At 40.1% G+C, this 27,648-nt stretch overlaps 2 pseudogenes across 2 annotated transcripts in view; both read right to left on the minus strand.

The window, feature by feature from the left end:
- LOC311145507 (BRISC and BRCA1-A complex member 2-like) overlaps positions 1–27,648 on the minus strand; it is a 179,487-nt pseudogene that overhangs the window by 75,502 nt on the left and 76,337 nt on the right. The window lies entirely within an intron of this gene.
- On the minus strand, positions 4,856–6,674 carry LOC311145273 (frizzled-5-like; annotated as a pseudogene). Its single transcript has 2 exons — positions 6,668–6,674; positions 4,856–5,545 (listed from the first exon to the last, which is right to left on the minus strand). The product of its transcript is annotated as a frizzled-5-like (transcript).

Raw genomic sequence — 27,648 nt, forward strand, 5'->3', positions numbered from 1 at the left:
GTTTGCACACATCTCAGGAGGGATTTTGTCCCACTCCTCTTTGCAGATCTTCTCCAAGTCATTAAGGTTTCGAGGCTGACGTTTGGCAACTCAAACCTTCAGCTCCCTCCACAGATTTTCTATGGGATTAAGGTCTGGAGACTGGCTAGGCCACTCCAGGACCTTAATGTGCTTCTTCTTGAGCCACTCCTTTGTTGCCTTGGCCGTGTGTTTTGGGTCATTGTCATGCTGGAATACCCATCCACAACCCATTTTCAATGCCCTGGCTGAGGGAAGGAGGTTCTCACCCAAGATTTGACGGTACATGGCCCCGTCCATGCGACCCTTTGTGTTGTTGTTTTTTTTACAGTAATCCAAATCTCCGCCCCTGTACACAGTCCTTAACCCTCATACTACCAACATATTTTACAGTGCCATCAGAAAGAATTCACACCCTTGACTTTTTGCACATTTTGTTGTGTTACAGCCTGAACTTTTTTGTCACTGGTCTACACACAATACCCCATAATATCAAAGTGGAATTATGTTTTTCAAAATCTTTTAACAAATTAATTAAAAATGAAAAGCTGAAATGTAGTGAGTCAATAAGTACTCAATACTTTTGTTATGGCAAGCCTAAATAAGTACAGGAATGCACATTTGCTTAACAAGTCACATAATAAGTTGCTTGGACTCACTCTGTGTGCATTAATAGTGTTTAACATGATTTCTGAATGACTACCTCATCTCTGTACCCCACACATACAATTATCTGTAAGGCCCCTCAGTAGAGCAGTGAATTTCAAACACAGATTCAACCATAAAGACCAGGGAGGTTATCCAATGCCTCTCAAAGAAGGGCACCTATTGGTAGATGGGTAAAAAAAATAAAAATAAAGTTGAACATGATGAAGTTATTAATTGCACTTTGGATGGTGTATCAATACACCCAGTCACTACAAAGATAAAGGCGTCCTTCCTAAATCAGTTGCCAGAAAGGAATTTCACCATGAGGTTAAAACAGTCACAGAGTTTAATGGCTGTGATAGGAGAAAACAGAGGATGGATCAACAACCTTGTAGTTCTCCACAATACTAATCTAATTGACAACCAGGCACAAAAGTAATACTGCAAAAAATGTGGCAAAGCAATTAACTTTTGGTCCTGAATACAAAGTGTTATGTTTGGGGCAAATCCAATACAACACATTAATGATTAGCGCGCTCCATAATTTCAAGCATAGTGGTTGCTGCATCATGTTATGGGTATACTTGTAATCGTTAAGGACTGGGGAGTTTTTCAGCATAGAAACGGAATGGAGCTAAGCACAGACAAAATCTTAGAGGAAAACCTAGATCAGTCTGCTTTCTACCAGACACTAGGATATTAATTCACCTTTCAACAGGACAATAACTTAAAACACAAGGCCAAATCTACACTGGAGTTGCTTACCAAGAAGTCAGTCAATGTTCCTGAGTGGTCGAGTTACCGTTTTGACTTAAAATTACTTGACAATCCATGCCAAGATCTGAACATGGTTGTCTAGCAATGATCAACAACCACTTTGATGGAGCTTGAAGAATTTTGATAATGTGAAAATGTTGCACATTCCAGGTGTGGAAAGCTCTTAGAGACTTAAACAGAAAGACTCACAGCTGCAATCGCTGCCAAAGGTGCTTCTATAAAGTATTGACTCAGGGGTGTGAATACTTATGTAAATTTACATTGATTGTATTTAATTTTCAATATATTTACAAAGATTTCTAAAAACATGTTTTCACTGTCATTATGGGGTATTTTGTGTAGATGGTTGAAAAAAAATCTATTTGAATTCAGGCTGTAATCCAACAAAATGTAGAATAAGTCAAGGGTTATGGACACTTTCTGAAGGTACATACATGGATTATCAATTAATAATAAATACAACAATTGAAACCAATAATACAACTAATGGAAAAAGCAACAATCATAGCAAAATATAAACGTAAATAATGTTATCTGAAAATGTTTTATAAAAAAACTGTTATTTTAGCAAAATTAAAGTTAATTTGCATATTGTGTCAAACGAAAATATAAATGTTTCCCTTAAATAATTTGCAGCTTTTTTCCAATGTGCTTGTTTTGTCACAAACTGAAATTAAGCAAACTATTAGAATTTTAGCAACCAGGAAATGGCATAAAGTTTTCTGCATAGTGCATCTTTAAGTAAATACAATTTCTTTAATATTTATGTGGTAAAAACGACTGCCATTTAAAGGTGCGGTACACCAAAATTGTACTTACTTTTATTGACAAAAAGTGATTTATCCATTGATCCTGACAGACAATTAGCAAAAATATGGCTTAGTTTTCTTTATTTACATACCTCACAGCCAGCATTAACATCACTGCTAGTGTAACAATGGGAGTGGTAAGGACTATGGCAGGATGCTTAAAAAATAATGCTCAATCCTCAAAAAGCCACTTCAAACCAAATGTTATAGCAACCAAAATACCATAACAAGTTGAACATATAGAATATTGGAGGATATTATAGGAATTCTGATATTTATGTACCATTTCCCGTATAATATTCTTTTTTCAGAGAAGACACACCAATACAGAAATATGTGCACATTCAGAGGGTAGCTAGTTTCTGTATTACAGTTCTACCAATTATTCATACCACTGACAGACTTTTATGAGCAGTTTTGACTGCAACTCAGCATATATATAAGGTAATTTCGATTTTGTACATGGTCATAGTTATAACCAGTTATAACCATAAGTCGAGTACATAAGGTGCTCCAGCTCTGCAGATGATCTGTCTATCTGGTCACTGATACAGGTCCCACTCCACCCTCTGATGATATGTTTAACTTAATATTATGTCACCAGAGAAATCTGAATTCAAATAAATACTTTTTTAGATTTGCCCTAGAATAACTACATTTTAGGAGAATACACACCAATACAGATATATATGTAGATCCAGAGTGTGAATCCAGAGTGTGATTCTGAGTTCTGCATTGCAGTTGTATGAAGAATTTATTCCATTGACAGACTTTGTATACCATTGGTAGATTTTTATTTGCACAAAAATAAAGTAATTTTGGTTTCGTACACAGTCATACGATACGTGGTATAGAAAAGTACAATCTTAGGCGAGTACATAGGGAGCTTTATCTCTGCAGATACAGGTCTTCTGATACAGGTCCTATCCACCCTTCACCCAGGTGGTATGGATAACTTATTATTATGTCTCCTGAGAAACCTAGATTCAAAAAGGTTCTATCTATTAAATCACTACAGGCGAAATTAGGTGTTTTTTGGCTGGGGTCAAAAGGACCCCAAAGTCCATATTGATACAGAAACACTAAACAAACAGCTGCCGTTGAAGCACCTGGGGTCACGCTAGCAACATGACACCGAGGGATCAGGCGCTTGCTGACGGCTTGCTGTGACTACAACTACCATGAGCACAGAGCCAAACGTGCCACTCGCCATGCCTTCAAATGATTTACCCTTCAACAAAGGTTGATATGACTGAAAAAGTAAATGTGACTGAAAAAATAGAATTTCCAGAAACTTAACCAAAACTTTAATATGACTTTATGAGAGAGAAGTGCTCCAATTTTGATGGACAGTTGATGCCATTGTTTGGCACTTGTACCTGCTTTCAGTTAGAGGATCATGGAGAGAGAGAGAGAGAGAGAGAGAAACAGAGAGAGAGAGAGAAAAACATACTGAGCATTACAGGAGTAACCTGCAATTATTTTATAGCTCTTAAGATTCCTGAGCTCTTAGCCTGTGTTTACCGTCGAAGGGCACGGTGAGGCCACAAATTAGAACCACTCGCTCTGGCATCAAATGCTTGGTAGTCACGCACAGACTTGAGCTTACTCTCCGAAAGGGTACAGCACCAGGGCGAATAAAAGTGGGGGAATACAGCCAGTCCCACTGCATTTACATTTTAGTCATTTAGCAGACGCTCTTATCCAGAGCGACTTACAGTTAGTGAGTGCATACATTTTCAAACTGGCCCTACTCCTTGAAGTTTGCAGTTGTCTAGAAAACATATTTGCAAATTATTATTTTTTTTACCCTTTAGTGTGTGTACTTTACTGTATTCATACTTGGGATATCGCTTTTCAGCAGGAAAAGTTCCCCCCCCCCAAAAAAAAATATGTTTTTTTTTAAATCGTTGGAGGACATCTAAGTAGTGACAAACAATTTCTCTCAATTCATCCGATACAGATTAAGACAAACTCGATCTTTTGAGAGACTTTATATTAATTCTGCACATAAGCATAAATGGAAAGGGAAATTCCTTCATCCTAACAAGTCCTTACCGTGTCCATAACAGCGAGTGAAATATCTCCTACAACAAGAACCATATGTCCCTTTAGGATGGCCATTTTAAATAAAATGACAAATAGCAATTCTCCATCTTCTTCATACGTATAAAATAGAACTGTTAAGTGGCACGGGCATGGTATTATGTCCAGGTTAACTGTTGATTATTGGATTCCTAACCATCTAAGGTTCTGGTTAAGGACATACTAACAAAAAACATCATTTAAAAACATCATAGAGACACATTCACTGTATATATTTTTTTCTTTCTCTGAACTTGAGAACACACCATTTAAAAAAAGTTTCAACTTTAGGGGAAATCTCCTGCAATGAGTCTAGAATGAGAACTAGGACATATAATATAAAAATAAGACTTTTTCTCTATATTCCCACACAACTCGCTTTAAAACGTGTCCTTATGTAAAGACAATACTTTTTACATAATTTACAATCCTTTCAATAAGTTAAATGAACATCCATATAGTTTCTTCCAACAGCCACTGTATGTGTTGCACCATGAGTCTGACAAGCGCCCGTCTGGTCACACAGATGGGTGCGACAGGGACTTGTGCTCAGACTGCAAGCGGAGCAGCCCAGTGTGTGTCGTGAGGGATGTGCTGGCCTCGCTGTACACTGACGCGCTGGAGGGTTTGTGGCCCCAGCAGGGACACGAACAACACCTCCCCAGGAACCTCCTCCACGTCTTCCCCGACCACACCCAAACCCCTGAGGTGATCCCCACCACCAGGCTCATAAAGTACTTGAGCATGAAGATGGCGTGGTCTGGCCCTAGGCCTCTGTCTCTCAGCCTGGCAGGAGCAGGAAAGTCCCCTGTCCCACTGGGGCCTGAGGTGCTGCTCGTACACCAGACAGGCCACCACCACCGCGGCAGGGACCGTGTAGAGGACGGTAAAGAGGCCCAGCCTTAACATCAGCTTCTCCAGCTTGTCTGTCTTGGTCTCCCCCTGCTTGATGACACTGCGGATGCGGGACAATGATACAAACCCCGCTAGGAGGAAGAGGGAGCCTGTGAAGAGGTAGACCACCAGGGGAGCAAGCACGAAGCCCCGCATGCTCTCCACGCTCTGGTTGCCCACGTAGCATATCCCTGCCACAGGGTCTCCGTCTGCGGTGCTCAGGGCCAGCACGGCGATGGTCTTGACGCTGGGCACCAGCCAGGCAGCCAGGTGGAAGTACTGCGAGTACCCGGCGATGGCCACTACCCCAGTGCCTTCTCATTCAGGTGGAACTAGTACTCAGAATTCCACCTCGGTTCCAGTACACACACGAACGAGCACACAGCTGTAGGGTTTTATCAGAGTATCTTCACAGTGAAGGACAGTATTTCAAGCACTGTACCAGCTCTTTAGCTTCTACAGTAGACTTGACACTGTCCTTCAACAACTAAAGTCAAAGAATACCGACTGGTGTCAGTCTAGTGTTGCATAGTATACAGAAACGTTTATATCTTTCGATACTAGAACATGAAAAACGGTTTGGCACTACATTTTTGTTACTTCGATACTTCTATCAAATGTGTCTCATGTCATCTAATGATTGAGAGAGGATCAAGTCGGTCAATCAGCGTAGTCGATGTCTCCATATGCTCGCATGTTTCATGAGCTGAAATAAAAGATCCCCGAAAATTTCCATATGCACAAAAAGCTTATTCCTCTCAAATGTTTTGCAATTTTTGTTTGTTTGTTTGTGAGCATTTCTCCTTTGCCAAGATAATCCATCCACCTGACAGGTGTGGCATATCAAGAAGCTGATTAAACAGTATTACCATTATACAGGTGCACCTTATGCTGGGGACAATAATAGGCCACTAAAATTAACAGTTTTGTCACACAACACAATGCCACAGATGTCTCAAATTTGAGGGAGCGTGCAATTGACATGCTGACTGAGGATAGAAAGAGGAGTGGGATGCCCCGGTGCACAGGACTGATGGTTGCTGATAATGGGCCTCTGTACGCCTATGTAGATATTCCATAAAAAATCATCAGCCGTTTCCAGCTACAATAGCCATTTACAACATTAACAATGTCTACACTGTATTTCTGATCAATTTGATGTAATTTTAATGGTCCAAAAAAGTGCTTTTCTTTCGAAAACAAGGACATTTCTAAGTGACCCCAAACCGTTGAACGGTAGTGTAATGAAGCTGCCACTTCATTAAAGCCATTAGATGCAGTTCATCATAGCGCACTGCGCTTTATTACGGGTGACAATTTTAGTACTCATCCCTGCAGACTCTACCAGAAAGTTGGTTGGCCCTCTGATGTCACGTAGGTTGATACATTGCTACGTTTTCATTTATAAAGCCCTTTTACAAAAAGTCCCACTGTACCTAACATCTTTACTAAACTTTAGATATACCAGTTACCACACCTGGTCTCAGGGATGACTAACTCTGGAAATTACTTTGGTCTCTACTAGGGCTGTGGTGGTCATTATATTTTGTCAGCTGGTTATTGTCATGCAAAAGACTGCCGGTCTCACGGTAATTGAACGTTAATTAACATAAACATGTTTAGCAACTCCAGGCCTCCACAAATTCAAGCCGCTGATGTGCACCTTTGGAACATCTACATAAAAAAGTACAGTGCTATGAAAAAGTATTTGCCCCCTTTCTAATTTTCTCTACTTTTGCATATTTGTGATACTGAATGTTATCAGATCTTCAACCAAAACCTAATATTAGATAAAGGGAACATAAGTGAACAAATAACACAACAATTACATATTTATTTCATAAACAAAGTTATGCGACACCCAATTCCCCTGTGTGAAAAAGTAATTGCCCCTTACACTCAATAACTGGTTGTGCCACCTTTAGCTGCAATGACTCCAACCAAATGCTTCCTGTAGTTGTTGATCAGTCTCTCACGTCGCTGTGGGGGAATTTTGGCCCACTCTTACATGCAGAACTGCTTTAACTCAGTGACGTGTGGGTTTTCAAGCATGAACTGCTCGTTTCAAGTCCTGCCACAACATCTCAATTGGGATTAGGTCTGGACTTTGACTAGGCCATTCCCAAACTTTCAATTTGTTGCGTTTTATCAATTTTCATGTAGACTTGATTGTGTGTTTTGGATCATTGTCTTGCTGCATGACCCAGCTGCGCTTCAGCTTCAGCTCACAGACGGATGGTCTGACATTCTCCTGTAGAATTCTCTGATACAGAGCAGAATTCATGGTTCCTTCTATTAAGGCAAGTCGTCCAGGTCCTGAGGCAGCAAAGAATCCCCAAACCATCACAACACCACCACCATGCTTGACCTTTGGTATGATGTTCTTACTGTGGAATGCAAAGTTTCGTTTTCGCCAGGCATAATGGGACCCTTTGCTGCCTCAGGACCTGGACGACTTGCCTTAATAGAAGGAACCATGGATATACATTTTGAAGCGTAGCATAAGGTAACCAGTCCATCCAGTATGCATAATAATACAGTCCACACTCAAAGGCTAGAACAATTATGTATCAAAGACATCTTAAATCAGTTTTGTTTTATGTTTTTCTGCCATGCATAATATGCGGTAGGCTATGTGTTGTATAATGGAATAATCATCATTTTAATTCAGGTAATTTTTTCAGGCTTGGGCTCATAAGTCTATGCATAAACTCTAATATTCATATGGGTGTTTTGAATTAATCATCACCTTAGAAAGTGCTGTCCATTTCGTTTACACTGTTTGAACCTGCTGTTGAACTTCTTTCTTCAAATTCATCATCACAGTGAGGTGAGTTTTAAAAGTATGATAGGCTGTTTTGATGATGTGCTTGATGTGATTTTCTATTGCATTTGCACTGTTCTCAAAAGTGACAACAAATGTGATTATGCATGTAATGCTTTATTATAAAGGTGAATTTTTATGGTGAAAATGATCTTCCTCAAACTTGAAACTCTAGCGCAGCTTATGTATGCCAGTTAGGCTCTACACCAGTTATAAAGCGATGAATGTGCTTAATTTTAAGAAGTTATTTGGCCACTTTAGTTGTGATACAAACCTTATCAAAACATATAGGCCTATGGGCTAGGCTACATGAGGTGTGCGGCTCTGATTTGAAAAAGTCGCAAAAAAAAAGCTAGCTGTTTCTTCATTACTGCACAAGCTGGGCATCATTCACAAGTGATAGGCTAATATTGTCACCCATCAGACTATTCTTGATTTAATCTTGTCTTTACATATACTAAATAATATATGTGTGAAATTAGTTTTGATTTAGAATGGACCATTATTATGCACCTGTATCGAAACAGGGGCATGGGGGAAAAAATGTCATCTATGCACTTAAATAGTGAAGGGAGGACAACATGAGCTCATGAGCTCTCATTAAGTGTTTGATTAGATTTCCGATTACATTTGCATTGATGTCAGAGTGATAATAGAGTGCTGAGTACCAGGCAGTTAGCAAGTTTGGTAGGCTACTAATGACCATCAGCAGCATCAGAGCTTGGAGAAGCCTAATTTACATTTTACATTTTAGTCATTTAGCAGACGCTCTTATCCAGAGCGACTTACAATTAGTGAGTGCATAAATTTTTTCACACTGGCCCCCCGTGGGAATCGAACCCACAACCCTGGCGTTGCAAGCGCCATGCTCTACCAACTGAGCTACACGGGGCCTATGGTCATGTGGAATTTGACTGCCATCGTGACTCGTGACCGCCGGTGTGGCGGTAATACGGTCACCACGTGACAAGTCTACTGAGTTAGGTAAATCAGCTTTTAGTTTTCATGCACCTTATTTGTGGAACAATCTTCAAAATGTTCTTAAATTTGATGTTATGGTACCTCAAGGGAAATTCAGAAAGCTGATTGATTATTACTGATGAATGTGTTTCTTTTTTATGTGCCGTGTTGTTCTTTCTGCTTGCATTTTGTATTTATATTGATGTGTGTATTTTCTGTAATTTATGTCATTCAAGGCTCATCTGTAAAAGAGACCTTGGTCTCAGTATGACTCCATGATAAAATAAAGGTTAAATAAAATAGAGATTTACCATTCAAATAAATGATAGGTAGTTAGATTGGTCAAATTGATTGTATGATTGTATAATTGATTAATTAATGCATACATTAAAAAAAACTAATTGTAATGATATTGAACTCAAAGTATCTGTCTGGATCAAGTGCCATGCTGTGACTTTGGATAATATGCCTTTTCATTTTCGTGGTATCGTTTTGGTATTGAATATCGAGTATCGTGATGGTATCGAGTATCGTGATGCTAAAGCTGGTATCGAAGTCAAAATTCTGGTATCGTGACAACACTATGTTAGTCCTGGCTGTAGTTCCGAACACAAAGCAATGAATGAATGAATCCTAAAATCTGATGCAAGACTATGTGGTGAAGTCAAGACCAAAGGCCTTTCTTTCAAAGGAACGACACCACAGACACCCTTAGAGCCTCAGTGTAGAAAAGGTAGAGGGGGGATGAGTGAGATGGAGAAACATAAGGAGAAAAATACAAAGAGAGAGAGCAACAGCTGTAACAACAACTGTAATGGCAGTTAGCTAATTATATCCTTAACCTCTTAAACTCTGTCACCCTCTGGAGGCATTTTATAAATGACGCATAATATTGTATACTACCCTCATAAAGTACATTTCGGTTTCAAAACTATAAGTCCTACTAACACATGTTTAGTACTGTTAGAAAGGTAAGATATGTGTGATTCTGACACAGCAGGCCAAACAAACCTGTAATGTACCGTTTTTTTCCTTTTCTTTTTTCTTTGAAATCGAATTTGTCACCAATCACTGTTCCAAAATGACTTCTATTTAAATTAAGTAAACATTTGTCAAATCTTTTACCTAATGGTAGCGCTCTAAACATGCACACATTCCCATAGGAACACAGCCATTTTAAAAGCGCAGGGCTTGTGCAACATTTTTCGTCTTACAGGAATTATATACATATGAGGAGAAAGCTGAAGTCTCTACCTATCCATTGATGTAAATATATCCCCTGTTTGATTCCCAGTTCATCCACTAGATAGCAGTAGGAGATTACACAATGTCTATTGGTCACTTGAAACCAGTAGTGTCTGGTTTGATTAGCGAGTCACTGTGTCAAAATGGCTTAACAGATTTTCAAGCCTATATCTTAAAATGACCTTAGCAATCAGGGCTTTCAAGTTATGGATAAAACAATTTATAAGGCACAGACAGGTGAGGAAACTTCAAAACTTATTTTCCCATTATATTGGAAATGATGAGCTAGATCTACAGTGCATTTGGAGGATGCATACACTAAATGTTTGCACTTTTGGTGACTTGACCTACATTACATACTCTGAATATGACCATAGCACATGATTTATGGCCTTTATGGGGGGATATTCCTATGACATTGCCAGCAGTAAGATTTGAGTTAGATTTCCAAAAAGACAAGGACTGTAGCTTTTAAATGATGTGTCACCTGTTTTCTGAACAAAACTATCAAAAACTTAGCAAGAACAAGTCATCAAGTTTAAAATATCTTTGTATTTACATTTTACTTGTTGCTGTACATATTTTTTGTCTATTTGCTATTGTTTATATTTTATCTTTATTGTTCAAGTTGTTAGTTATATTCCAATTGTAGGTTTTTGTAATTAAGTTCTAGGCTTTTCTAATTGTAGGATTTTCTATTAGCTAACAACTTTAGCTAGCTACTGTTATAGCTAGCAGACTGGCATTTTTTAGCTAAACAAGTTAATTAGCTTTCTGCTTACCAGCGCGAACAAAAACAAGTTGGTTAGCTTTTTATTTTTTACCAGCTCCCTCCTCTCCGTCCCCCTTTACAACTAACCAAACAATTTGGAGAAGCCAACGTTATTGCGTACTAACTTACTGGTAGCACAACTAAGCCTGTCTCTGGCTGTCAATATCCTGTAGCGTTGGTTGATGTCAAAAGGTATGTGACCTGAGGTGTAGTTTTATTTTTTACATGTAAACACATCGTTGGCTTTTTACTTGTTTGGATTACATAAATGCTTCAAAAGTAATGTTAGCTGATGAAGATTATCTCAGAACAAAATGTATAAGATCTCCTAATCCTGGGTTTACCAAATAACTTATTTTTGCCACTTATCAAAAAACCCTACAAAACACCCATTCATTTCCCAATAAGCTTTGGCCAACAACCCATGGCAGAGTTAGCCTCCGTTAGTGCGTACAAAAAGACACCATTACTATTGCTTTCTATAGCCTCCTCCTCCAATTATCCAAAAAAGACTAACTCCCTTCATCCTAAACTGAATGTATTTAACCTGGACATCCAAGACAATTCTGTCATAGTTGTCAAATGGTAAAATCTTATTTTAGATGTTTGATTTGTTGTCTATCTAACTTAGGTCTAAGTCTGTGCTGGAGTCCTTCCAGAACCACATAGCTACTCATGTACGGTTTTCTTTCACTCCTCCAGTCTATGAGGCTGGAACCTCACCGGCAGCACTTAATTGACTACAATATAACCATCGTCCAGCCTTGGAGGAACACAGAGGGCAAAAAGATGTAAGTGTCAGTCATCCTCTTGGTTGTGAAAAAGATTTGTATTATGTCAAACCAAAAAATTTCCATTATTAGAACTATATATTATTGCTGTTATATTTTCAACAGATGTCAACACTGCATTTCTGCACTGATAGTTATGAAATTCTAGAGACAAAATACTTAAATATTATTATATCTTTCAGTTACCGGAGACTACAATAACAAGTCTCGAAGGTGGAGTGTCTATTCCTTGAAAACAGCGAAGGACTACAACTACATCCCAGACTGGGCCCTCAATTGGGGCTACCAAGGAGAACGATCCTGAGATCAGATGATCCAAGACTCCCTGAAGTGCCACCACCAACAACGGCTGAGCTGCTACAACTTCCAGGAGACGTCGCCACGCAACACAGGATGCCGTTAGCACACCTTTGAACGGGGAAGGACCGGAGCTTTCCCTATTGTCAGAGTTGGTGGCTCCTGGGAAGTGTGAACTTACAGAGTACCCAGAAATGTTGTTGAAAGAGGGGGGCCTACAACCAAACATATAAATCATATGTAAATAAGGGACATTTGTGTGGGCAATGATAAACGTATTTGTGCATTCTTTATCTAGCATATAGGTATCATTATTGTACTTTTGGAATGTTTTTAGAATGATTTGCTAAACTGTTCTCATTCCTGGATATCTATGCTCCTGACGGTTTTCACTTCAAATTAGCAGACCTACAGGAGTGTAGATATATCCAGAAAGACTAATGGACTACCCTGGTATAAATACAGTACAAAAAAAGCTGGTCCGATTAGAAAGATCAGGTCTAATAAAGGTTTATTAGGGAGAAAAAGAAGAATACAAGGTAGTCTCTGTAACCTTCTCAAAATAACAAAAGCACAGTGATAGGAAACTGAAACAGTCCTGAACTGATACACTACATGGCCAAAAGTATGCAGACAACCCTTCAAATTAGTGGATTCGGCTATTTCAGCCACACCTATTGCTAACAGGTGTATAAAATCGAGCGTGCAGTGGTGAAATCCGTAGACAAACATTGGTAGTAAAATGGCCCGTACTGAAGAGCTCAGTGACTTTCAATGTGGCACCGTCATAGGATGCCACCTTTCCAACAAGTCAGTTTATCCAATTTCTGCCCTGCTAGAGCTGCCCCGGTCAACTGTAAGTGCTGTTATTGTGAAGTGGAAACGTCAAGGAGCAACAACGGCTCAGCCGTGAAGTGGTAGGCCACACAAGTGCACAGAACAGGACCGCCGAGTGCTGAAGCGCGTAGCGTGTTGAAATCGTCTGTCCTCGGTTGCAACACTCACTACCGAGTTCCAAACTGCATCTGGAAGCAACGTCAGCACAAGAACTGTTCGACGGGAGATTCATGAAATGGGTTTCCATGGCCGAACAGCCTCACACAAGCCTAAAATCACCATGCGCAATGCAAAACGTCGGCTGGTGTGGTGTAAAGCTCGCCGCCATTGGACTCTGGAACAGTGAAAACATGTTCTCTGGAGTGATGAATCAGACTTCACCATCTGGCAGTCCAACGGACGAATGTGGGTTTGGCATATGCCAGGAGAACGCTACCTGCCCGAATGGATAGTGCCAACTGTAAAGTTTGGTGGAGGAAGAATAATGGTCTGGGGCTGTTTTTCATGGTTCGGCCTTGGCCCCTTAGTTCCAATGAAGGGAAATCTTAACGCAACATCATACAATGACATTCTAGACGATTCTGTGCTTCCAACTTTGTGGCAACAGTTTGGGGAAGGCCCTTTCCTAATTCAGCATGACAATGTCCCTGTGCACAAACTGAGTTCTATACAGAAATGGTTTGTCGAGATCGGTGTGGAAGAACTTGACTGGCCTGCACAGAGCCCTGACCTCAACCCCATCTAACACCTTTGGGATGAATTGGAACACCGACTGCGAGCCAGGCCTAATCGCCCAACATCAGTACACAATCTCACTAATGCTCATGGCTGAATGGAAGCAAGTCCCCGCAGCAATGTTCCAACATCTAGTGGAAAGCCTTCCTAAAAGAGTGGAGGCTGTTATATTTTTAATTTAATTTTACCGTTATTTATCTAGGCAAGTCAGTTAAGAACAAATTGTTCTTTACAATGACGGCCTACCCCGGCCAAACCCGGTCGACGCTGGGCCAATTGGGCACCGCCTTATGGGACTCCCAATCACGGCCGGATTGTGATACAGCCTGGAATCGAACCAGGGTCTGTAGTGACGCCACTGAGATGCAGTGCCTCAGACCGGGGGGGGGGACCAACTCCATATTAATGGCCAAGAATTTGGAACGAGATGTTCGACGAGCAGGTGTCCACATACTTTTGGCCATGTGGTGTATCACCCAGGCCATGGAAAAATCCATTAAAAAAACGACTTACAAAGATATCACCAAATGGAATATTTTTCCTAAGTGGGATCCGTATTTGTATTTATTAATTTATTAAGGATCCCCAGGGGTCCAGCAACAATATGGCAATTATATACAATTACAAATATTACATGACATAACATTTCATAACACTTTACACAATACAGTAAGTGTGTTCCCTCAGGCCACTACTCGCTATCACATATCTACAATTTAAAATCTATGTGTTACAGTGTGTAGAGCGCGTGTCTTATCATGTGTATGTGTGTCTGTGCCTGTGTGTGTCTCTTCACAGTCCCCGCTGTTCCATAAGGTGTATTTATATCTGTTTTTTAAATCTGAAGAATAAAGTACAGTGTAGTTGTGAAAAGTGTTAGACTGTTATGTAAACATACTTGGTAATACATACATAGAAAAGTGCAGTGGTGAAATGCCAGCAGTTGTGTGTTGTAAAGTGCATGAATCTTTGATTTGAAGTATTTAGCAGTCTGTGAACTTGGTGCTGTCTCTGGTGGTACTGCCGGACTGTAAATGGTAGTACAGTTGGCCATGTTGTTATAAGCTTTCTTGTGACGGTGCGGGAAGTTGATTTACTGTGCTGTCTTCCGGAGTGAGGATATCAGGGGCCTCATTTATAACCATAGCATAAATTTCACACTAAATATCTGCGTGCACCATGAAAATAATAAGTACGTCTACAAATATTGTAATTTAGAAACTTGGTGCACGCCATACATAGGCATGTTTCCTGTTATAAATTAGACCGGTCATAAAACTGTGTGTGAACGAGCATTTAAACTCTGCACTCTTGGAATTAGGCCACGGCAGTTTATAACATTTTACATTTACATTTTACTCATTTAGCAGACGCTCTTATCCAGAGCGACTTACAGTTAGTGAGTGCATACCTTATTATTATTAGTAATTTTTTTCATACTGGCCCCCCGTGGGAATCGAACCCACAACCCTGGCGCTGCAAACGCCATGCTCTACCAAATGAGCTACATCCCTGTCGGCCATTCCCTCCCATACCCTGGACGACGCTGGGCCAATTGTGCGCCACCCCATGGGTCTCCCGGTCGCGGCCGGCTACGACAGAGCCTGGATTCGAAAGAGCAATGGCATATTTGATCACATTTCTGTAGAGGTTTGGGCAGAATGTGCAGTAACTTTCTAATTTGTTTTTTTTTTATAGTTTTTCCACAGCACCCCACAAACAACACAATACAAAAACAAAATGGCCACTATAAAACACATTCCCCAAGGTGATCAACAGGTTTCCAAATGTCCTCAAACACTTTCGGTTTCTGTTTAATTTTATAATATACAAAATCCAACGGTATGTAGCTAGATAGTTCAGTCTTCCAGTTTGTTATTGAGGGTGAATGAGGCTTTCCGATTGATTGCTATAATTTTTTGTTGTTGCAGAAATTAGACCTAGATAGGCCAATATTTTAATTTCCCAACAGAGATAATCGTGGAGATGGATGGATATAAATTCCTATACACAATGAAATGATAGCGCATACATTATTCCAAAATGGTGTCAATTTATCACAGGATTACATATGTAATAGGGTTCCATTGTGCTTCTTGCATCTCCAACAGAGATGCAACAATTCTGGGTGGTTTACATGCATTCTGGCAGGAGTGTAGTAAGTCCTATGAATTATCTTAAATTGCAGTATTTGATGTCTTAGGTTGTAGGAGCAAGTATGAACATTTTCACATATCTGTGACCAATGGCTCTCCTCAATTTCTTCCTTTAGATCCGTTTCCCATTTTTTCCTTATAAATTCGGAGAGTTTCATTTAACCCTTGATATAACTTGCCAATTAACTTTTTTTGGCATAGCAGCTTCTTTCAGTATTTCTTCTATGATAGATGCCTTAGATTCATCGAGATTCTTTTGAAGCGATTGAATAAGATGTCTGATTTGTAAGAACTTAAAGAAATCAGCCTTGGATAGTCCAAATATTTATTGTAACTGATTGAAGGACAGTATAGATCCATTATAGTACACATGTTCAAAATTCACGATGCCACTTTGGAACCAGGACTTAAAGGTGTTGTCATTAAACACTGGAGGTAAGGTGGGGTTATTCCAAATAGGGGTGTCTGGAGAAATTGGTTCTTTCCACCTCATGAATTTATGTACATTTTCCCAAATACGAATGCAATTGAGAATGATTGGATTGTCATTTTTTTTCTTCCATGCCTTAGACCCGAAATAGTGAAAATATTTTAGATCATAAGGTATTACATTTATGGCTTCGATACTCTTCCATGCAAAAGGATAGTCTGCTGTCCATTGTTTAAGTGAACGCAGTTGTGCAGACCAGTAATACATCTTCATATGAGGTAGTCCAATATAGGGTGTCCTGCTTTATAGGTTGTGTAAAACAGTTAATTTGACTCGAGGGCTTTCCATTACAAATAAAAAGTTGGAGAGCAGGCCATTTATTTTATTTAAAAACATTGATGGAATGAAAACTAGCAGGGCCTTGAATAAATACATCAACCTTGGTAATTTATTCATTTTGATTATGTTGACCCTGCCTAACATAGAAATAGATCTCCATCTCTGAATATCGGATTTTATCTTATCTATTAAAAGGAAAATAATTGATTTTATATGCCTTCTGGTATATGGTATCAGTACACCCAGGTATTTCATATGTATCTTTGCCCATTTCCACTTAAATGTACTTGAGAAGTCATAATTAGAAATGGGCATTATTTAAGTTTTCTACCAATTCATTTGAATCCTGATACAGTACCATGTTAGTCCAACAGTAGTAAAATAAATGACAGAGAATGTTCTGGTTCAGATAAATAAAGTACAATATATTTGCATACAATGATATCACATGTTGATCTCCACCAATCTCTATGCCCCGGATTGAGCCATGAGTTCTAATTATTGATGTTAGGGATTCTGTGGCTAAATAAAATAAATAACTAGACAAAGGGCATCCGTCTTGTCCCTCTTGATAACTTGATTGATGATTCAGAGATCTGTCCATTTGTTCGTACAGTGCATTCGGAAAGAGATCAGACCGCTTGACTTCTTCCACAGTTTGTTACGTTACAGCCTTATTCTTACATGGATTAAATTGTTTTTTCCCTCCCTCATCAATATACACACAATACCCCATAATGACAAAGCAAAAACAGGTTTTTAGATTTTTCTTGCAAATGTATTAAAAATTAAAAACTGAAATATCACATTTTCATAAGTACAGTGATCCCTCGCCACTTCGCGGTTCACTTATCGCGGATTCGCTATTTCGCGGATTTTCATAATGCATTTTTTTTTTTTTTTTGGTGCATTGTGCTCTGCATTCTGATTCGCTAAAAACTCACTCCCGCTTCTTGTATCAAAACATGCTACGAATTGTGCTATCATTTTGTCGTCTCGTGCAGTTATGTGTACGTACATAAAACAGCTTGGCAAATTTACATTAAGTTGGCCAAATTATCTTGTAATTTCGAACATCTTCTAAACCCATAATGTCGACGAAACGGCCTACACGTGAGTCACTGTATTTGTATACATGTAATAGTTGCTAATTGTAAAAAAAAAAAAGTTTTCTATTTCGCGGATTTCACTTATCGCGGGTCATTTTCGGAACGTAACCCCCGCGATAAACGAGGGATTACTGTATTCAGACCCTTTACTCAGTACTTTGTTGAAGCACCTTAGGCAGCGAATACAGCCTTGAGTCTTCTTGGGTATGACAATACAAGCTTGGCACGCCTGTATTTGGGGAGTTTATCCCATTCTTCTCTGCAGATCCTCTCAAGCTCTGTCAGGTTGGATGGGGAGCGAAAAAAACGAACGATTTATTCAATTTTAGAATAAGGCTGTAACGTAACAAAATGTACAAAAAGTCAAGGGGTCTGAATCATTTCCGAATGCACTGAAAGTGAATATAAAATTCCACTGGGAATCCATCACTATCAGGAGATTTCCCATTTTGTACTTTGAACAAAAATATAAACACAACATGCAACAATTTCAAAGATTTGATTGAGTTACAGTACAGTTCATATAAGGAAATCAGGGCCTCCCGAGTTGCGCAGTGGTCTAAGCTGTGCCACTAGACATCCTGGTTCGAGTCCAGGCTCTGTCGCAGCCGGCCGCGACCGGGAAACCCATGGGGCGGCGCACAATTGGCCCAGCGCCGTCCAGGGTAGGAGAGGGTTTGGCCGGCAGGGATGTTCTTGTCCCATCGCGGACTAGCGACTCCTGTGGCGGGCCGGGCGCAGTGCGCGCTGACTCTGGCACATTGGTGCGGTTGGCTTCCGGGTTAAGCGGGCACTGTGTAAAGAAGCAGTGCGGCTCGACATTCGCCTCTCCCGTGTCCGTACGGGAGTTGCAGCGATGGGACTGTAACTACCAATTAGATAGCACGAAATTGGGGAGAAAAAGGGGGTAAAAAACCACCAAAGAATATATATATATAATAAGGAAATCAGTCAATTGAAATAAATTCATTAGGCCCTAATCTATGGATTTCACATGACTGGGAATACAGATATGCATCTGTTGATCACAGATACCTTTTTTTTAGTAGGGGAGTGGATCAGAAAACTAGTCAGTATCTGGTGTGACCACTATTTGCCTCATGCAGCGCGACACATCTCCTTCAATGGCTGTGCGAAGTTGCTGGATATTGTCGGGAACTGGAACACGCTGTCGTACACATCGAACCAGAGCATCCCAAATATGCTTCATGGGTGTCATGTCTGTCAATCGAAAGTGAGCATTTCCCACTGAAGTTGGTTACGACGCCGAACTGTAGTCAGGTCAAGACCGTGTTGAGGACGACGAGCACGCAGCTTCCCTGAGACAGACGGTTTCTGACAGTTTGTGCAGAAATTATTCTGTTGTGCAAACCCTTAGTTTCATCAGCTGTCCGGGTGGCTGGGTCTTAGACGATCCCGCAGGTGAAGAAGTCGGATGTGGAGGGCTTGGGCTGGCGTGGTTACACGTGGTCTGCGGTTGTGAGGCCGGTTGGACATACTGCCAAATTCTCAAAAATGATGTTGGAGGCAGCTTGTGGTAGAGAAATGAACATTCAATTCTCTGGCAACATCTCTGGTGGACATTCCTGCAGTCATCATGCCAATTGCACACTCCCTCAAAACTTGCAACATCTGTGGCATTGTATAGATAGTTAGCGTTTCTCCTTTGCCAAGATAATCTAACAGGGATGTAAACAAATTTGTGTACAACATTTGAGAGAAATAAGCTTTTTGTGCATGTGGAAAATTTCGGGGCTCTTTTATTTCAGCTCATGAAACATGTTGCATTTATATTTTTGTTCAGTATAGATTATTGATTGCCTCCAACATTTCACCTGGGGTAATATTTCTATCCATATACATTTTCTCTGGTTCACTTATAATTGGTAAAATGGCGTTTGGATTCAACAATGTTTTGCATCGACTTTTCCCCCCAACCTAAATATGCTGGACTGCCCGCGAATTCTGAAACATTGTTTGGCTACTCAAAACAAATTGAAATTACAGTAGGCTACATACAGTAGTAGCACACATACTTCAAAGTAAAATATAAACTGCCTTGATGTTCACCTGTTAAATGTATCTGTAGGCTATAAACCTCGCCGCCTATGGTATCACATACAGTAAAAATTGAAATACATAGCCTATCTATTTACATAGGCCCAATTAAATTAGAGATGTGCATGGTAATTTGTTGTATAGCTACTTCAGGAATATGAACCCATCACAGCCAGAAAAATAATAAAATACACTTGATTTTCGCTCTTCTCACTATGGCAAATGGCAGCATCTTATTACGTTTTTATAAATGCCAACTTTAGCGGGAAAATGGTTTTGGGGTATATATTTTGTACATAAGTACAGTTCATAAATGAGGCTCCAGAGCTCCACAACCTAGAGATCACCACTCTGTTCTTGTCCCAGGGATCCATACTGCCAAACAACATATTGTTTTTATGTTGCATGTCTGTACTCTGTGATCGGTGCCTGGATCCTGCAGATCGGCCAATGCCGAAATGTCATTTCTGGTAGACCGGACAAGCCGCAAAATCCCCTCCACCAGGCAAAAAAAGGTTAATGTGTGCCATCCTGCTCAAACATGTCCAGGCCCTGACCGCAGCACTTCCTCTCAAGGTCAGTGGCCATCTCCCAGCAATTCAGGCAGGTGCACCAGTGGGGCTGTCCTCGGTCTGGGAATTCTGGATATCCATGGGATAGCTTCCCCCGAATGAGGACTGCGGTTCTGCAAAACTGAAATACTACAGAAAAAACACATGTAAACAACACTGTTAGGAATGTATTGTAATGTTCAGTACATGGTCTGTTATGTATAACTGATAATGGTTTTCATGCAGCAGGGTCGAGTATCACACTTCTACAATCAATACACAACATCTTGATAACCAATGTAGCTAATGAAATAACCACCTGTAAATTCCAAATAAGATGCAGTAGCTAGTTGTTGATTATAAAATAAAATGTAATGTGTCGTCTTTGATTAGGGCTACATCATACGCATTCCAATTTGTTTGACATTGATGCACAAATGGTGACATTTATCACCGCTTGTCTATTACACAAAGGTCTGTTTGAAAACAATGTCTAGCTAATTAGCTTGCTAGCTAGTCTAACTAGGTAGCTAGATAGCTACCTAAGGACTACCATAGCTCTTGAGAATCCAAGGGGCCATACCCAGTAGTATTGTCAGAAGGGCAAATGGCTACCAATGCATGCCAAAGCAAAAGTAATGGTTCAGTGAATGCAGAGCTATGATAGTCAAAATCCATTGTTTTACACTGCTTTTTTCCACAAGTGTGATAGCTAGCTAATGTACCAAGTTAGATAACTATCTAGCTAATATTTTACCAGGCAGAGAAATTCACTGTAGCTATAACGTTATTACAATGTACCTAACATTGCTACCTTTCTGGCAAACAACATGAATACATTTTAATACAATATAAACATTAAGAATTATACCCAGGGTTCTATTTGCGGCTGGTGTTAAGGTGGCGCTAGTGTCAAAGGCACGCTCTTTGGCAATTTCGACATGTAAAAGCCAGCGCTCTGCTATTTTCCAAACCTGGCGCCAGGGTTGGTAATTTACCTGTCTTATAGAAGCTCACTTGTGCTGAGGTGGGAGATGTGGAAATATTTGAGTTGTGTCCTTAAAAATGTGCTAATGTGCCAATTTCAAGCAGCGCTAATGTGCCAATTTCAAGCAGCGCTTGGTAATATTTAAGACTCACCACAAGCTGGTCTTTGCGGCAACGCAATTGGTTATGGCATTGACTTTGCCAGTGGAGGCACACAGTAGCCTAATCAGTAGCCTATAACAAAGGTTTTATTAAAATATCACGAGCAGCAAATCAGTCAGACATTCACATTTCTTCTTTATATTGGACATTTTTGTCGATGCGGTTTCTGTAAAAATCTTGAATTAAAGTGTAAGTGACTGTAGGAAGTATGTTTAGGAACATCAAGTTATTACAATAAACTGCTTATAGTATTTCCATTATCATTTCGTAAAAAACATTGCATCTTCCACTTTCATCTGTTGGGATTTCCGATCGCTGCCCTTGGTGCTGAATCCGCTTGTAGCCTAGTAGTCGCCTTTTCATTTGTTTACCTCTTACCTGGCAAAGTCACTAACTGGCCATATCAGGTGTTGGTAGGCTAATCTTATAACGTTTGGGCAATGTCCAATTGTCCATGTCTCGAACATGCTGTGCTTTCTGGAAATGTGAATGCAATGTGTGTAGACAAATATTTCCATGTTGAAGCCAATAACAAAAAAAACTAGATGGCTACACGTTTGTTATAACTTGGCAACATGTTTGTTATAACTAGGCCTTCTGTAGGGCTAGTGTATACTATTTAATAAACTATTTTCAATGGATAGGACAAACAGCCTCCTGCTGAAGAGCCCTTAGGCCTACATGTGCACACATTGCCTTATGCTCATGGATCGAGCAATGCGATTTATGATATCATGCTTCTGACCCGATCCAATTTAGAAATATTGTTGTTGGTTTTAAAAACAGATCGTTTTGTTTAATTTGATTAAAAACCAAACTTATTATAAAGATTCACCGTCCATGGGTTTATGGTGAGAACGTACATGGCTCGAATTCAATGCAATTTCATGAAAATATGATCTGTTTATAAAACATTACATTTGCGAGCAGTATGAAGGTGAGTGGCTTCCCCCTTTCTCCTTATATTGGATCTAAATCCAGCTCCTGGGAAAAGTTTGGATGTGCGTAAAAACACTCCATAGCCTAAGTTGCCTTATCTATATTATACACCCACGGGGCGCAATTAAGGTGCATGTAACTGTATTTAGAAATAGCCTATCTAAAACAAGTTGTTTTGTTTTTATTAAAATTTGATTACAATTATACAGTATTTTCAGGCCTTATCAATAGCCCAGTGAATTTAATCTTGCTAATTGACATGTCCATGTCCAGACTGCAATTTACAGTAGGCCTAGCCCCTATATCAGTGTGAATGCTATAGCCTATGTTTAACAATGTATTTCCATATTGAAGCAATGCAATTAGAACAATGTGGACTGCAACATGTTCAAAACATTTAGCACATATGGGGCAGGCTATTTACCAAACTAGGCTATAACAGAGTTGATGAAACGCAATAGGATAAAAGACTGTAAATACACAACTTGAAGCAACCACATATTTAGCCATGGAGCACATTCTGATTGGCCAGTGAGGGGCAAAGCCTTGATACACCCACAACTTGTTTATTCATCAAAACACAGGCCTTTTGCGCCACCACCAGCTACTGCACCCATAATTCCAGTTGTGAAAATAGCTAAAATATTTCTGACATACCCCGGAATCTATAACGCTACTGCCAGCACTACCATTGATTTACCATTGCATTAGGTTTGTTAAAATAGAGCCCCCAGCATATAACGTTTTTACCTGTTCTGAAGACATTGTCTAGACTCTGTTCAGAGAGTATGTTGATGTACTATGTCATTCCCAGCTGACTACCTATGAGAGTGGGGGTTTCTGGGAAATGGTGTTAAAATCTAGAAAATATACCAGAGGGGTCTCCAAAAACACACGTACACCCAGTTACGCAGTGCAGCTTTAATGGAGACCTATTGAAGGGTGTTAAAGTCACATCGTATGATGTCACGGCCACAATCTCCTTCTCAATTCTTGTCAGATCCAGTTGTCCGTTGGGGGAGATAATGCCTGTGTTTGTTTGTGTGTGCGATTGAGAGTGAGGAACCATGGTTGTTTTTGAGGTGAATGTAACTGTATTTAGAAATAGCCTATCTAAAACAAGTGGTTTTGTTTTTATTATAATTTGATTACAACTATACAGTATTTTCAGGCCATATCAATAGCCCAGTGAATTTAATCTGACTGTGTGCTCCATGCACACAGTCATGTGACTCAGTGGCTATCTTGCGCCCACGACTTCTCTAAAAACCCAACTGCTGCAACAAGAGGAACGCCAAGGCCGCAAACCGCAGCAACAAAGGAATGGCCATGGAGGACGAGGATGGGGCAACATATCGATGTGGCAACAGGATAAGAACTAGGTAACTGCGGTGAAGGCCAGTACAGACTGAGAACTATCTGTCTCATTGACCACCTGAAATCGCAACCACAAAGAAACTGGTTTCCCAACAAAGGACACCAGACAGTACGAACGTGGACATACAGGCAAAGACACCTCAACATTAGTCCGTGTCTCCACACTGCTGTTTCCAGAGGATAACTAATCAGTGTAAGGCCACCACATAAATGGCTTTGTGTAAATCTCCCTCTCCTTTAATCTGGGTTTTGCGCAAAAGAGGTGTCGAGGCGGAGGGGGTTTTTGGGGGAGCTGTCAGGTGAAGAGATTGATAAGACTCACTCGAGGCAGTAAACAAGCACACACTGATGTAGGATTTGACGGTTTGGCTTGTCCTGTGTCTTAGTGTGCATTAAGAGAGAGGGGTATTTAGCAACTTAGCTTTGAGTCCAGGTTTTGGATCCATGTTTCTTCCCCCATTCCCCCTTCCCACAGAACTAATGGCTGAGAACATACAGTATTCCTCAGTAAGTTTCCTATATTCAAAATAAATTATGTGTAGGTACCAGACAAATACCAGACTATGGGCTCAAACAGGTTGAATGCTATTCTATGGACTTCAGGCAGACCTGGCCTTAATAACAAATGTGAATTCCAAATGAGCAACAAGAAAATTCAGGGCAGAGAGAGAGGTGAGAGTAAAAGGAGAGGTAAGAGTTGCAATGGAAAATCTGCTGGATATTGATATGGAAAGTATGTTATAGTATGATATGATATAGAATATCCGGTCAATATAACTAATACAAATAAATACTGACGCTTTACTAGACCTTGTCATAATTTCCTCCGTTTTGCAGAGGTACACATATTTTATGCATTTCAACTCCTAAACAAGTATTTACTAGATAATAACCTGGTTATATTTTTGTATACGTTGAAAACAGGTTTCAGTTCTATTTAGAGCGTGTCACGCTTTGAAACATACAGTGCCTTCAGAAAGTATTCACACCCCTTTACTTTCCCCACATGTTGTTGTGTTATAAAGTGGGATTAAAATGGATTTAATTGTCATTTTTTGTTAACGATCTACACATAATACTCTGTAATGTAAAAGTGGAAGAAAAATTCAAACATTTGTAAAACATATATGAAAAATAAAACACTAATATATCTTGATTACATAAGTATTCAACCCACTGAGTCAATACATGTTAGAATAACCTTTGGCAGCGATTACAGCTGTGAGTATTTCTGGGTAAGTCTCGAAGAGCTTTGCACACCTGGATTGGACAATATTTGCATATTATTATTTTCTAAATTCTTCAAGCTCTGTCAAGTTGGTTGTTGATAATCGCTAGACAGCCATTTTCAAGTCTTGCCATAGATTTTAATGCCGATTTAAGTCAAACTGTCACTAGGCCACTCAGGAACATTCAATGTCGTCTTCTTAAGCAACTCCAGTGTATATTTGGCATTGTGTTTTTGGTTATTGTCCTGCTGAAAGGCTAAATTGTCTCCCAGTATGTTGTAAAGCAGACTGAACCAGGTTTTCCTCCAGGATTTTGCCTGTGCTTAGCTCCATTCCATTGATTTTTATCATAAAAAAACTCCCTAGTCCTTGCCGATGACAAGCATACAACCATGCTTGAAAATATGAAAAGTGGTATTTAGTGATGTGTTGGATTTTCCCTAAACATAACACTTTGTATTCAGGAGATGAAGTTTAATTTATTTGCCAAATTTTTTACAGTTTTACTTTAGTGCCTTATTGCAAACAGGATGCATGTTTTGGAATATTTTTATTCTGTACAGGCTTCCTTCTTTTTGCTCTGTCAATTAGGTTAGTATTGTGGAGTAACTACAATGTTGTTGATCCTTCCTCAGTTTTCTCCGATCACAGCCATTCAACTCTGCAACTGTTTTAAAGTCACCATTGGCCTCATGGTGAAATCCCTGAACGGTTTCCTTCCCCTATGGCAACAGAGTTAGTGACTTTGTAGGTATTGTGTGTAGGCCAGTAATACAAAATCTCAATTTTATATATTTTAAATTCAGGCTGTATCACAACAACATTTGGAAAAAGTCAAGGGGTGTGAATACTTTCTGAAGGCACAGTATATCCACCAAGAAGGAGATTGAGAGGAGGTTATACATAGGTTGACAATATCAAACGATTTCGGGAAAGAACGCCCACAAATGCGGCCCCTGCATTAATCAAAAAACAACCTCTCGCTGTGACCGATGCTGGCATCTTGCCCTAACCATAACTATGGTGTTAGCTCAATTGATTGGAAAAAGTCTAGGAGTGTGAATACTTTCTGAAGGCACTGTACACAATGTCTGATTCCATGTGCGTAGGGTGGTTTATTGGGTCCTCTGCATCGATGTTCAACTGCTTGCCTTGCAGTAGGCCCCCCCCCAACCCCAACCCCCCTCCATGCCGCCCTCACTCAACCGCTTCGTCCTCCGCCCATTGAGTTGGTAAGTAAGCGCTCTGCTCCCACTGTCCTCCTTCTGCTACTGGAGTGGCATTCAGAGAGCCATTGTTAAACACTGCCCTACTGACCTCAGGAAACATTCTGGGATTACTCTCCAGTCCTTTTGCTGTGGCCAATTTGCTGCATTTTACATCTCGTTTAAGAAAAGAAAGAAAGAAAAAGCAGTGTGGGCGCCGCTTGCCCCCACCTCCCCCCTTTGATTTGCTTTAATTCAATATGTAATCAAGATTTTAATTTGCATGGACAGCCCGAAAATGAATTGTTGCGTAAGATATGTTTTTTCACTGATAAGGGCTCACGGAATCTCTTCATTGTTTCATCCCCCCCCCCAATTATTTTGTAAAAGCATTTGGGTGATTTGTTCGTTTTTTCTCGCATACCAACATTGCTTTTTGGTGGATATTTTGGGACATTTAAATTCACGTCTAGTTCATACATGGCCTTCGATAACAAAGGAGCAAAATAAAGATACAAAATACAGTGAAATAAACAAGTGCGTACATAAATAACAGAGATAGTGATGGTGTTGAAGAAATTACGCTGGAAAAGACAAGGCCAGAGCCCAAGGCTTCGCTTCACCCTGCTCCTACTATTTTGAGCTGCTGCCTGTGGAATTTCATTGGTTTCGAAAAGAAAAAAAGGAGAGAGAAAAAAGAAGCAGAATAAATTTAGAGTAAAAATTATTTGATGAAAATAACTTGCTGAGGCATATGTGATGGGGGGGGGAAGAGGGGAGGCCCCGGGCTGACCGAGGCCCCAGCAAGAGAGCGGGCTGACCTGGGGGAAGCGAGCTACCATGGGCTGGGGGTGTGAGGGCCTGGGCGAAAAAAAATCTGCTGATTGCTGAGGTGGACCAATCAGTGGATATTCCTCTGCATTGCACCACCTGTTTCTGGTTTTTCACTCACATCACACATCCCATTGTTTTAAAAGCCAGTCAGTTGTGTTTGCTGACAGAGACTCTTTTCGTTTGTGAGTATGGATACTGTGGTGTCCTGTTTTTTGTATACTCACTCATTTGCTGGTTACTCTGTATGGTAACTATGTTGTGTGTTCCTGGGAAAAGGGGGATTTAGCAAGTTGCCCTTGGGCATACATTACCCGTAGAAAGAACATTGTCTAAAAACACTAGTTAGACCTGAGCGGACCACCCACTGTATTTTTTGTATGGTTAGCAGTAGCTTAGCGGTTCTTGAGGCAGGCAAGATCAGTTTAGGGGCTTTTGACATTATTGTTTCATTCCTTGGGTCCTGCTCAGCCCTTTTTCCCAAACCTTTACCGTGTGTTCATAATAAACATTTTGTGTTTGACGGTAGCTTATGGTTGTCGGTGTATTTTTGTTCTCACTGTTTCCGTGTCACTATTCTAAT

Source organism: Coregonus lavaretus (assembly GCF_964263955.1).
Source record: "Coregonus lavaretus genome assembly, chromosome: 18".
Lineage (NCBI taxonomy): Eukaryota > Metazoa > Chordata > Actinopteri > Salmoniformes > Salmonidae > Coregonus > Coregonus lavaretus.